The sequence below is a fragment of the Cydia splendana genome, chromosome 10 (assembly GCF_910591565.1).
Source record: "Cydia splendana chromosome 10, ilCydSple1.2, whole genome shotgun sequence".
NCBI lineage: Eukaryota > Metazoa > Arthropoda > Insecta > Lepidoptera > Tortricidae > Cydia > Cydia splendana.
This window is the reverse complement of record NC_085969.1, coordinates 20579790-20593421: the sequence shown is the minus strand read 5'-3', so window position 1 is coordinate 20593421 and position 13632 is coordinate 20579790. Positions and strand designations below refer to the sequence as shown.

Here is a 13632-nt window from a genome sequence, read left to right as displayed (position 1 = left end):
AGAATAAAATAAAGATTTAAATGGGGCTCTCATACAACAAACGTGATTTTTGACCAAAGTTAAGCAACGTCGGGAGTGGTCAGTATTTGGATGGGTGACCGTTTTTTTTTTTGCTTTTTTTTGTTTTTTTTTTTTGCATTATGGTACGGAACCCTTCGTGCGCGAGTCCGACTCGCACTTGCCCGGTTTTTTGTATAAGCTTAGGTTAGGTAAATTTGAAAGTGTTCATGACGTTTTTTACTTAGTAATATTTTTTAGCAATAACTCTAACCTATTTAGGGTTCCGTACCCAAAGGGTAAAAACGGGACCCTATTACTAAGACTCCGCTGTCCGTCCGTCCGTCCGTCTGTCACCAGGCTGTATCTCATGAACCGTGATAGCTAGGCAGTTGAAATTTTCACAGATGATGTAGGTATTTCTGTTGCCGCTATAACAACAAATACTAAAAAGTACGGAACCCTCGGTGGGCGAGTCCGACTCGCTCTTGTCCGGTTTTTTTGTATTGTTTAGGTACTTACCTTTTTGTTTCACGACTGACCCGTTAACATCAGGGTTCACAATATTACTTTGATATTATAGAATAGTATTTAGGTAAGGATAATGATTGACCGGATTAGCTAAATTAAGTCCAAAAATATACATAAACAACCGTGATACCGAAATTGAATATGTACCGGTTAATTTGTATGAAAAATATACCGGTATTCGGTCCCTGGCTCTAAACGTAAAAGTTTTAGATGTTATATTCTTTACAACACCGTTACTCGACTTTGACTGATTTTCGATGGAATAGGTATTAGTACTACTCGGCGCCACCATATATCATCATTAGGTATTCTTCATATTTTATAGCATCCAGGCAGGCAAGAGCACCAATATATAGCGCGAGTTGTCTTAAATGCTCCATCTAGTGGTGAGTGATCTGTGCCGCATGCACGCTTAGCTCTAGCCGCGATATCTCACAAAGCGGAAGTGAAGCGGCTAATGCCTTGCGAGTAGATTGTACGAGGAACGATGTACTAAATAGTTAGACAAGGCACACTGGATCGTGTTTGTTGATGTTCTTTGCAAGTAACAGGCAGATAGGCAGACAGAGACACTTTCTCATTTATAATGTTAGTAGGAATGGGGGGGTTGATGTGTGTTATGTACACCATGCGTGTCGTATACTCCGTCTAGTGGTGAGTAATCTGTGTCGCTTGTCAAATTATTTTATAAATAAAAACTTTTTTTAAATTTAATCTCATTTTATTTCCTTAAATCCTTAGAGGATACCTTTAACCAAACGGAGTAGCCATTGACAGGCGTTCCCCTCTCTCGAAAATAGGCGGCCAATGGTCATACACGTTGTATGGACCGACGTTTACCTGACATGGCTATTTTTACGTTACGTATACGGTATACCTACATTTGACGTGCCCCTCCCCCGCAAACATCGGCAGACTGTTTTGTATCGAAAATTACAGATAAGGCGTCTCCGTTTGTTTATATACTCTAAGCTTAAATCCTTTCTCTTAAACCTAAGTATAGTTAGAATTTTTAAGTGTCGCAATGTAACTTAAAAGCTCTTCATGCAATTCGGAAATTTTGAAAAAAATCTACGCCTCGAAAGATAATATCTAGAGATGCAACGTTTAGTTGTTTGGCCGGATACCGGTTACCGGATATTCGGCCTGACCATCGGCCGAATATTCGGCCGGCGAAACTATAGGTACCTGTTTTTCGGTTTTTCAGGTGCAGGTTTTTTCCTGTTTCGTAGTGGACGTTCGCGCGGACTCATTTCTAGGTTCGAAATGAGTGCGTGTGCAAGTCAGTGGAATATTTAAATTGTTTTAAAATAATAACCGAGTACGATTATGACCGTGACTGTTTCTTAGATCCAATTTGTATAAGTACCTACTCCGAAATCAAGCAATATTACTATCCGGTATCCGGCCGGATAGTAGGTCACTATCCGGCATCCGGCCGGATATGTCACTAACCGGTATCCGTCCAGATATTAAAATAATGGCCGGATAGGCCGGATACCGGATAGTAACCGAATATCCGGTGCATCTCTAATAATCTCGGATACTTTCGTTACAAAAATAAAAGGCCTCCGCATCTAACTTTCCCAGTTTTCCCACCATCTAAGGATAACATGTGACATCTTTCCCTTTGAGTCAAATTGTTTCCTTCCCGAGGGGAGAGTGGGGTAATTGCGTCCTGCACCTGCCGCAATTATAAGGAATCCTTATGGTGGTCCCCTAATTACAGTATAAGAAGTAGGTACCTATAAGATTATGAGGGTATTTAAGGTCTTGGTTGTTTGCAGTATTCGCTTGAGTAGGGTTTTGATTATGGTTGTTTTAGTACCCATGCAATGTTGGCTCTCATCCCCTTAATCTGGATAAGTAAACGAGGTAAATGTCCAAATGCTTGACTTGAAGACCCCCTTATGTAGGTACAACTAGCTTTTACCCGCAACTTCGGCGTGGAATGATGATCTTCGAGATCAATACTATCCCATACTGTCCTTACTCCTTCCACAGTACTGAAATTAAGTGCCTCCATGCCAAATTTAATTTAAATCGGTTCAGCGGTTTAAGCGTGAAAAGGTAACAGACAGTCATTTTTCACATCAGTGGGTCAAGATGGTCTTCTGAGGGGAGTGAGGGATTTGAACTTTTAGAGTAGTGCCAAAACATACTCCTACAAAAGATACAGGTGATTAAAAAATAATTTTCTAGATAAGATCGAATTATCCATTGGTAGTAGAAAGGTCTATAGTTTATACAGCGGCAGTTATATTTTTAAACTACTGTATGAAAGCAATTATACTGAAAAGACGAAATCAACTTTCAAGTTCAATTTGTACTTGCCTCTCCCTAATTTACCAAAGAATTAACTTAGATTACTACTAACTTACAGAGAACTAAACAGATTAGCTCAGAGCACTGTAAATATCTGACGGCAATAGATTTTCGGAGCAAAACGTTAAATTGTTCTACCCTTTTCCCATTAGACTAGTACCTAATTGTATATCGACAATTCCTACCTCACATTGTTTCTGAAAAAACTAGAATATAATGACCTCTAGATTCATAACAACTGTTAGAAAACACAGGTCTAGTTTAAACTGGTAATTCGGAAAGGATAAAGCGAAGGACCCAATCATCCTTGTCCTTTTTGCTCGGAATCCGAAACACGAGTTATGGGCTCTCAAACCCGTTGAGATTTTAGTGAAGAAGGAATATTTGGATTGGGAAAGGGTTCTTTTATTTAACTTTATCATTACTGATGTTTACAGAGGAACTAGGAACGTGAAAAGTTCAAAATTTCTGGGAAATACTTTGAAAGAAATGTTGCGCCTGTGAAACAGGTCGGAGCAAATGTGCACATCAGATCGATTGTTAATGTATAACGCTAGGCAACTTTCTATGTTTGTGTTTTGAAGAGAGGGGTCGTGTTATCATGTTTGACATCAATGTCTGTCTGTGTGTCTATCTGTTTTTATTTTATTTTCTCATGACAACAAACAGTCATTACCTATACATTAAAACATACAATGGATGGACTTACAGAGAAGACAAACAGTGCCGAAAAATTTACAAGTAATATTGTGGAAACATTATAGAGTCAGACCAAGAATAGTCTGCAGCGGATTTGATAGCCAACGCAGTTATTTTTAATCGTATGGCGCATATACATAAACATTTTTACAATAGATAGCTACATAACTATAATTATAAGTCCACATTCAGGGACCCGATCCACGAGATTGCGTCGGATGTTAAGTTAAACAGATCTTCAGGAGAGCCTGAGAAAGAGTGTAGAGGGCAACGCCGAATGATGTGCTCTATAGTCGAGCTTCCTGACCGCAGTCACAGAGAGCAGAGTCTCGCCATCCCCACTTGTGCCGAAAGTAATAGCAGCGTCCATGGCCTGTCCTAAGTCTGTTGAGGCGACACCAGAGTATTCGTGGGAGACAGAAACCGTCAGGTTTGGCTGTAGGATCTATGGCTTGCAGGACGGTGCCAGCAGTTAGTGTGTGCCACTCATCCTTCCAACACTGATTGACCTCAAATTGAGACAGTGTTTGGGCCGCAACGCATGCGGGGCGGCGAGACTTGAGACGTTGGGGTGGGGGATTGCAGAAGGACTGGTGACAAGGTAGATACTGTTGCGATTTTATCTTCACTGCTTCTCTCCTCAGCGCTTGCAGTCTGCGCAGGTGTGGTGGAGCAATATTACTAAGGACTGGGAGCCAGTGAAGCGGCGTTGACCTAATAGTGCCCGACACACATCTCATTGCTTCATGGTTCATGCAACTTAGTGTCCACTTTTTGAGTGTGTGCGCTACCTAGCCACACTGGGGCACAGTATTCGGCCGCCGAGAAAACCAATGCGGTAGCCGACGTGCGGAGGCAGTCAGCGGATGCACCCCATGTAGTGCCACAAAGTTTGTGAAGGATGTTATTTCGCGAGGCAACTTTTAAAGCCACCTTTTGGAGATGTTCCTTGTAAGTCAACGTCCTGTCCAATGTCACTCCGAGGTACTTAGGGAACGGGTTGTGCTTTAGCAATTCTCCTTTGAGGAAGACGGTTGGTTGGTAGTTAGCAAGTCGGTTGTTAAGATGAAAACTTGCCACTTCCGTCTTGCTTGCGCCGGGTATTAGGCGCCACGCGTCGAAGTATTTATTGAGCACCACAAGGTCTGATGACAAAACTTCCTCACTCGACTTAAAATCTTTGCTTTGGTACACGAGGGCAATATCATCGGCGTATATGAATTTAGTAGACTGGGTAGATGGTAAATCATGAATATAAAGGTTAAATAAGCTTGGAGCAAGGACAGAACCCTGCGGTAGGCCGTTGTTCAGTCGTCTCTTGCGGCTTTTGGCACCTCCCAAGTAGACCTCAAAATCTCTATCGCTAAGCATATTCATGATAATGTCTGCTATTTCTCTGCTTGGGATCGCTTTAAGGATCTTACACATCAGTCCTTGTTTCCAGACGGTATCATAAGCTGCAGTTAGGTCTACAAAGACCGCAGTAGACTTCAACTGTCTCTGAAAACGAGCTTCGATGTGATTGGTCAATGCCAGCACTTGGTCCGTGCAACTCCTTCCTCTTCTAAAACCAGCTTGCTCTGGTCGAATGACGGCCTCTATGTGCGGAGTAATTCTGGAGAGAATTAGGCGTTCCAGTAGCTTGTAGGTGCAGCTGAGAAGGGATATGGGCCGGAAGTTTTCAGGTTGGTCGTCTGTTTTGCCAGGTTTAAGAATAGCAATAACTTTTGCCAGCTTGAATTCTCTGGGTAAGCAATTGTTTTGCACAATAGCCGAAAGCAATAGCCGATTATATAGTCGAAGAAGGCAGTAAGCCAGCTTACGCTTGTTGGACCCATGGCTCGAATAAATTCATTGAATATATTATCAGGTCCTGCTGCTTTACTGTACTTTAAGAGCTTTATGCCATCAACAACTTCTTGAATGCTAAAGGGTCTAGAGAGATGCTGGTCCGTTGGTGCATTTCTTCTGGCAGTCCTGAGTTCTTTTTTCACTTGTTTTGTAAACAATTTTTCCCGCTTTGCTCTAGTTATTTCTACCATACGGTTCGCAATGGCGTCAGGCTTTAAGTTTTGACCAGTTTTTTGTGGGTGCTGTTTTCCTGAAAGGCGGTGCAAGACTTTCCATGCCTTCCTACTTGACCTTTTAAAATCCATATTGCTGACTACTGATTCCCATTTCTCTCTTCTAAAATGATCCAATGATTGAAGGAGTGTGGCTCCAGACTTGTGATCCTCCGTCCCTTGATATTCTTGGTTCAAAGCTTCGCTGTCAGCATTCCAGCCTGGCACATACTCTTTCCTATAGCCCCTCGGGATATTCTTCTTAGCTGCTTTAATTACTAGGTCAACAAACCTACTGTAATTTGATGGGACAGTTCTAAGTTTACAGCTGCGAGTTCATCGTCCAATGTGACTTGATAGCCATGCCAATCCGCTCGATTAAAATTCCACCTAGGAGCCGGTATTGAGTTGGTCATTGGTATCTTGAGACCTACATCTGTGATAATTGCTCTATGCTAGCTATTCGGAAAGTTGCCTAAGACTGTGCGCATTGCGGGTAGAGGCTGGTCGTGAAGATCTTTAGAGATAAAGGTCAGATCTGGGTTTTAGTCCTTGTCCCATCTTGCAGAGTGGAAGGTACCCCTATCCTTGGCGTCGAAAAATGTCTTGTCGGCGCCCACGCAGTGAAAGTGTTATTTTAAACGTCAAACTTCTATGAAATTATGACGTATAAATGACACTTGCACTACGTGGGCTATCAAATCCGCTGCAGACTTTTTTTGGTCCGACTCTACGAGTTGATACTGAGTGGTAGAGAGAGATATCGTGCAATCCAACAGATAGGTTCAGGCATTTCAACAGATAATCTATTACTTTGTATACATATTATAATGTATTCATATTATAAATGCGAAAGTGTGTCTGTCTGTCTTTCTATCTGTCTGTTACCTCTTCACGCTTATACCGCTGAACGTATTTAGTTTAAATTTGACATAGAGATAGTTTGAGTCCTGGGGAAGGACATAGGATAGTTTTAATGTTTGAAGTCATTCCTAAAGACGGTGAAAAGGGGAGTGGAAATGAGAAAATTAATGAATTGCCTGTTAATTGATGTAAGCAATTAAGCATATTATGCTCGAAATTATTGCGGGCAAAAGCTAGTATAATATATTTTGGAAACCTTCCGCTGGCAGTCGATTTTTTTACGAAATCCGGTTAACAGTTTAATTAAATGAACTGTTTAATGGAAAAGGTTACAGGAAATGTTTAAGGTCCCAAGAGAAAAGTTGTTTAAGAAAAATGTTTTCATTGGCACGGACCTCCAAACGTATGAATATGCTATAAACTCTATAAAGGATAGAGTTTAATCAGAGCGGAGCCCGGACGCAGTTAGCCGGACCCCGGACACTGCCGGACACTGGAATTAATGGTTCCGGATACGATGCACTAGAAGATACAGTTGAATAGTTTTACAGATTCACTGGAAATCGCCATTCATATGATTCGGTCAAATTGTGTTTTTTGGAAAACAAATTATAGCCAGCATTCAATGAATGTAGTATGGTACCTTAGTCTTCCCCATACATTAATTTTAGAACATAATTTGACCGAATCGATACTAAAGTTGCCAGCAGAAGTAGGATAGCATAGTCATTGACCACTTCATAGAAATTGGCCACTTTTAACAATACGACTTCTATTGCCTTTTTTCCAAGGAGTGGCCAATTACTATGTGGGGGCCAATAGCAATCACTCTAGTTAACCGGTAGAGGCTTCAGAGCATTTAGTAACTGGAGACGTCATGGCTGTCATTTTCTGTACAAAACAGTCTGCCGAGTTTTGCGGGGGAGGGGACGTCAAATGTATTGCTATTTCTACATGATTTGTACGTAGCGTACAAATAGCCATGTCAGTCCATACAAAAGTTTGCATAATTGTGCAAGGTTTTCGGCAGGGGGTAAGCTCTTAAAGGCGACTCCAAAGGGTAGAGGTGTAGAGGTGTACAAAATGACCTACGCACGTTTTCTTTAACCGACTTCAAAAAAGGGGGTTATCAATGCGACAGCATTTTTTTTGTATGTTACCTCGGAACTCCGTAATTACTGAATCGAAGTGGAAAATTATTTTTTGTTTAAAAGTATGGTTTTGTTTGACGGTTCAAAAAGTGGAATCTTAACCCTTTAACAAATGTTAGAATATATCCCTTAGCCTGGGCTAAGGGATATATTCTAACATTTGTTCTATTTTCAATGAGTAAGACTGACATTCGATTGTCATTTTTGAAATGTCAGCCTGGTAAAGGGTTAAGGTGATAAACAAAGACTGTGTCCTCTTTAAAAAACTAATAAAATTGTACTGTCATACTTTTAAGTCACTTCTAGCGACATATCACTGTCAATTACAGCATTCGCTTTAAGTTTTTTCGTACAGAATTAGGTCAATTCAGTCCGGACATCGGGTCCAATAGGGAGTGTGTCTATAAGGGGTTTACGGGTTCACTTGTACAGCGTTTTCACATTGTCCGATCCGATATCGGATGTCGGATGACACGTGGAAATAAACAGCTGTTAGAGAGTGCCCTTTGGGGTAAATTCATTTTATTTTTGTATTGACGCTATATTTTGAACAATAATTATTAATCAAAAAATTAATATAAAAAGGTACTTATTAAATTTGACTTCTTTGTGGTCGTATTCGACATCCGATATCGGATCGGACAATGTGAAAACGCTCTTACTGAGAAAGTCGATCTGTAACAGCTTGAGCGTTTCTCTTCAAAATGGAGTCGTGTTAATTGACCGAAAACATTGTCGTAATAAAGTAAAACCTGGATACATGCCCCAGTGTGCGCTTTCGAATAAAAACTGCCTAAAAACAAAACCACAGGCGATTTTCTGTAATCAAAACGAAAAAATAATACTTAATATTATAGAAAGCCACTAACCTACCACCTACCATGCAGTACCCGTACCATGAGTGTACACAGTGTCAAAACTGGCATATACGCAAACGTCTACGTAATTTACTTTCTATACATCTCGCTCGCGGGACTCCCTCTGGTCGCATAACAACTTTTGTCATATTTTTAATTGTCATAACACTTTATGTATAAAATTGTAAGTCATAAAAATCTTTAGTCAGAATTATTCCAGAGCATAACTGGGTTTTTGTCATAAATTAGTTGTCATAATTTTTGTAGTCATTAATTTAATTCGCATAAAATTTTAAGTCATCTGCTTGATATCCATAATTGTTTTTCGTTCGAAGTATTGCAGTGCATAGTATTAATATAGACATAAAAAATTAAGTCATATATTTAGTGGTCATAAAAGAAACTAATCATAATAGGTAGGTTAGGTTCGTTAGGTTGCTTTAGATGCCCGAAGGGCAAACTACGCAGAAATACGAGCCCCGCGTGAGCGGGGCTCCTTCGAATTAAGTGTTTGGACGGAGATTAGGGAAAAGGTTTTTTTCGAGGAGTTGTTGAGAGGCTAAAATTAGTTTCTTAAATTATTTATGTAAAGCATTATGGTTGAAAATTATTATGCTACAAAACGTTATACGTAAAAACCTTATAAATATCGATAAATATGCTTTTAGCTGGTATGACATTTGATTCATTATAATCAAAACCTATATGCACAAAAATATTATGACAACTGCTGAGTATGTCATCAAATATTATGGCTAAAAATGTATGACACAATATAATATGACTTTTCATTTGTATGCGCAATGATGATTATGACACAAGTTGTTATGCGCATCAAAGATATGACCTAAACTTGTATGCAACCCAATATGGACCCCTCGCTCGCACTAATATGCGTGTACGAGCAAGATGATAGAAAAGACAGTCTGTTAAAAAGTACGTTCTCGATAGCGTTTATGTCAGTGCCAAAGTGGTGGTAGCCACACTGCTTTCCGTAATTTTGTACCGTGCAATGAAGAGTATTTAAATGTATATTGTATGTTTTCCTTTTTGTTACTTACTATAGGTTTTAACATAGAGTTAGACCAAGAAATGTCTACAGCGATTTAGTTAGCCCATGCAGTGCAAGTGTTATGTTAAACGTCAAACTTCTATGAAATTATGACGTATAAATAACACCTGCACTGCGTGGGCTATCAAAATCGCTGCAGGCTTTTCTTGGTCTCTCTAATACAGTCTGTATTTATTATGACCCGAACGTTAACCCACAAATTCCCGTAGACGTTGGCGGACGAGCCTCTGATGTATGACGTGTCAACTTGTCACGTTTGATGTATTGGAGCTGCGGTAGCACATGGGCACTTTTCCAGATTTTACCTAAACTGGATTTGCTAGGAAAATCGATGATTCCACCAAAAGGTAAATTGGAGGGTGACGTGATGCAAATGGCTGCTGTTTTATTTACTTTTTTTTTATTTAAGTAAATTTTGAAATTGGATCTCAACTATAAAAAAAAACTATAGTATAGAGCCTAAAAAGCGAAACAGCCGTAGGTATGTTAAGGGACCCACCCTCTAGACATTAGCTCGTATATGTACCTAACTTAAATGGCTAACGAAAACTTAACCTTAGATATTCAACTCTCATTTTATCAAAAGGACATATCTGCATACAACTACCATAGTAGCATACGACGTTTATAACAAAATATTGAACTACCATTTAATGCCAAAACGTCGTATCTTCATACTATTGTCGTAGTCACATACGACGTTTGTAACAAAATATAGCACTATCATACAATGTTAAAACGTCGTATCTTCATAATAATCCCATAGTCATATACGACGTTTGTATAACAATAGTGAGGTGACCACACGAATCCAAAGTTAGGTCAAAGTTAGGCCCTATAGGGAGCTGAACAGAACCGTTGGGTAATTTAAGCTATTCGCATTGTATTTGAATAATAGTTTCGTTAAATATGTATAAATATTCTGAATAGAGAGATTAGAGAGTCGTGTGTACAAGCAACACTCTTAATGGTAGAAGAGCCGACTGCAAAATTTCGAACCGACTTGATACCGCGATGAAATGCACAATGGTTTCCCATAAGTGATGCTAAGTACGAATTTGATAGTCTGCCACGGCGGAACTTGCCAAAAGTACGAAAAAGAAGGCCACTTCCGGTGCGAAAAAGGGGAGCTGATATAACCCATCTGATACCGAATTAATAGTTATGGCAGCAGTTAGAAATTTACATGTAGGCTACACAGAAAAGCGAAGTTTGTCAGTATTTTTTTTGCCGGAAGTGCTTGGCATACGCTCTCAAAGGTGACCACCGGGACCCCTAAATTAACCCATCTGATACCATCATGAAACCAATTCCAGTCGGTAGGTATGAACCCTCATTTCAAGAATATATAAGTCTGCCAAGGCTTTTTCTGCCGAAACACCTTGACATACGAGAATAATCTCGCATAAGAATACATAAGTAAGCAAGATATACTTATACTTTTTAAAACAAACGAAATTCGTCCCAATTTACTTATAGAACAAGGTTCAAAATAAAATTTGGAAACGTTGTATGGTAGGTCTTACGATGAGTGTCTACGAGATTTTGCTAATTCTACTGACCAACTAAAGTCTAGAACACACTTCCTAATTTACTTCACACGACACTACAAACTTAGTCTAAGTCTCGCCAGAACTGTCTAGCTTACCCTGTAAAATACTGGATGACCTAACTCTGAAGAACTTCCTTAATTTACCTGGAGTTCTGTTTGTGTCTTAGATCACTTACACTAATAAAAGACACCACATATGTATGGGCCGCCCCTTCCTTCTAGATTTTTTCTCTTTTCTCTTCTCTCTTGTTGTATGTGTTGTTAAAATCTCGGCCATAGCGACTGGCGAAAACTGAGACTGAGATCCATGGCCGTGATGTGGTGTCGGAGGAGAAGCAATAGCATCAAATGACTACAAAATTCTCTCTTGTTGTGTGTGTTGTTAAGATCACGGCCATAGCGACTGGCGAGAGCTATCGCAAGACCGAGAGCCATGGCCGTGATGTGGTGTCGGAGGAGAAGCAATAGCATCAAATGACTACAAAATTCTCTCTTGTTGTGTGTGTTGTTAAGATCACGGCCATAGCGACTGGCGAGAGCTATCGCAAGACCGAGAGCCATGGCCGTGATGTGGTGTCGGAGGTGAGGCATAACCATCAAATGAGTACAAAAATATGGCGTTTATAATGACACTGACTATTGACAGTTGGTGGAATCTATAATGATCTAGGCTTTGAAAGCGATGGACTAAATAATTGTCATTATTATTACTAACAGTTTCTGACCTGATCCTTGTGAGTGTCAAATGTGTAGTGGCATCAATATAATTTTTGATAATCCCTCTTCACGTAAATTTGGTAAATGAAGTTTTTTCATACAAAGTCCCCTTTTCAATTTTCAAGTACCTGCAGCAAAATGAAGCGCTGGCTAAGTGTATTACAATTACAACATATGCCATAATATAATGCATCTCTAAGACAAATCAATGTCAAAAGGACAAAAGGTTCTGACATGCTTCGTCTAATAGTAAAGTGGTTTGTGTTCGAACTAGAAAGCGATTTCAATGCTGGCCACAGTTAATTGTGTTGGTAACTCTGTCAGATGTCCATTGTCCTACGTGAGAACTTTTAGATTAGGTTACCTAGTTAGAGCTAAGTAATTAAGTATCTATTTCATCTACCAAGGTATATCCGCTACCCTACCGCTACCTTTACCCTTACAATTACCCTACCCTTAAGTACTCTTACCCTTAACCACACCCTTACCCTTAACTTATTTATGTACCTTCTCATTATATTTTTACACAAATTCTATTGCATCATAAATATTTTATTTTCTAAATGCTACTAACCTTTTGGACGCCAATGACCGATATATCCGCACCGCAGGTTCAACACCAAAAACTGATTAATCGGTCACAGACCACAGAACAAACATAGACCTACGTGCATACCTATGCATAAAGCTCAATTTCAGTTTTGACATTTCGGTGACGTGACAGCTTTTGTGTTTGACGGCGTCGAAAAGGTTAATTTAATTATTCTTAACCCTCTAGTTCATACGAAGATATACATAGTAGTTATAATATTGAACTCTATTGGCATCTACAGGATGATTCAGGAGACGTGAGCAGGACTAACACTGCGCATTTCGTAAATTATAAGCATCTGTTTCGTATCAGTATTAGTGAGGTTAACGTAAATTTTCTAGTCGTGTTGAAAAAAAAAATATTAATTTATTTACGACATGCATGGTCAGGGTCACCCTAAAATGAGAATACTAAACTACCGATATTCTGTGTCAAATTGAATGTCATCACTGTCATCACGGTCTGGTTACTTTTGAAAACTCGTATCTCACTCAAGTTGACAGTTGATTTTCTTCGTCATCAAAATGTTGTCATTACGGTTAAAGAGGTTTTATGTTTATTAATTAGGTCTTGTAGGGTGACCATGATTGTAGAGAATTAAATTTGCCCTCACCAAAAACTTAAAAAATAGGAAAAAGTGTGGTTGTTTCACCTAAATACGACGGTGATCGATCAATTATCAGTTACTGAGTGTGCAGGATTAGTACTGCTCACGTCTCATGAATCACCCTGTATTAAAATTCAAATTAAACAAAATATTTTTTACGACATGCACTAGACTAGAGGGTGAATTCTATATGGCTGACTGGACTAAAAATATATGAAACAGCTGTTTTCTTACTACATAACTCGAATACTTCATCTTCCCACTCCACTTTGAAACCCCAAAAATGTTAGCAGTTTTCGTCTATTACTTGCACGCCATATTGGACATCGGTGCAGGTTGATTGTCAAATAGTTGGCCGCCTAGATTAAATTCCTGGCCGGCTGTGTCAGCCCGCTATTCGTATTTTATGAGCCACTCGCATTCTCTGCGTGCTGAAGTTATGAGGGATTGATTAGGTATCTCATGTGAGTAGCTATATATATAATACATATTTCGTGCATACACTGAAAGCGCCTGCATTTGTCGGTTTACCCGTCGGTTTACGGTTTATATGTCCTTATATCAAAGTAGAATTTTACCTTTTGTGGACTTAGGCAATTTTGATA

General features: G+C 39.5%; 1 long non-coding RNA gene across 1 annotated transcript in view; it reads left to right on the top strand.

Annotated features, from left to right (window-relative positions):
- The window catches only part of LOC134794469 (uncharacterized), a 585842-nt gene that overhangs the window by 395845 nt on the left and 176365 nt on the right, over positions 1–13632 (top strand). The window lies entirely within an intron of this gene.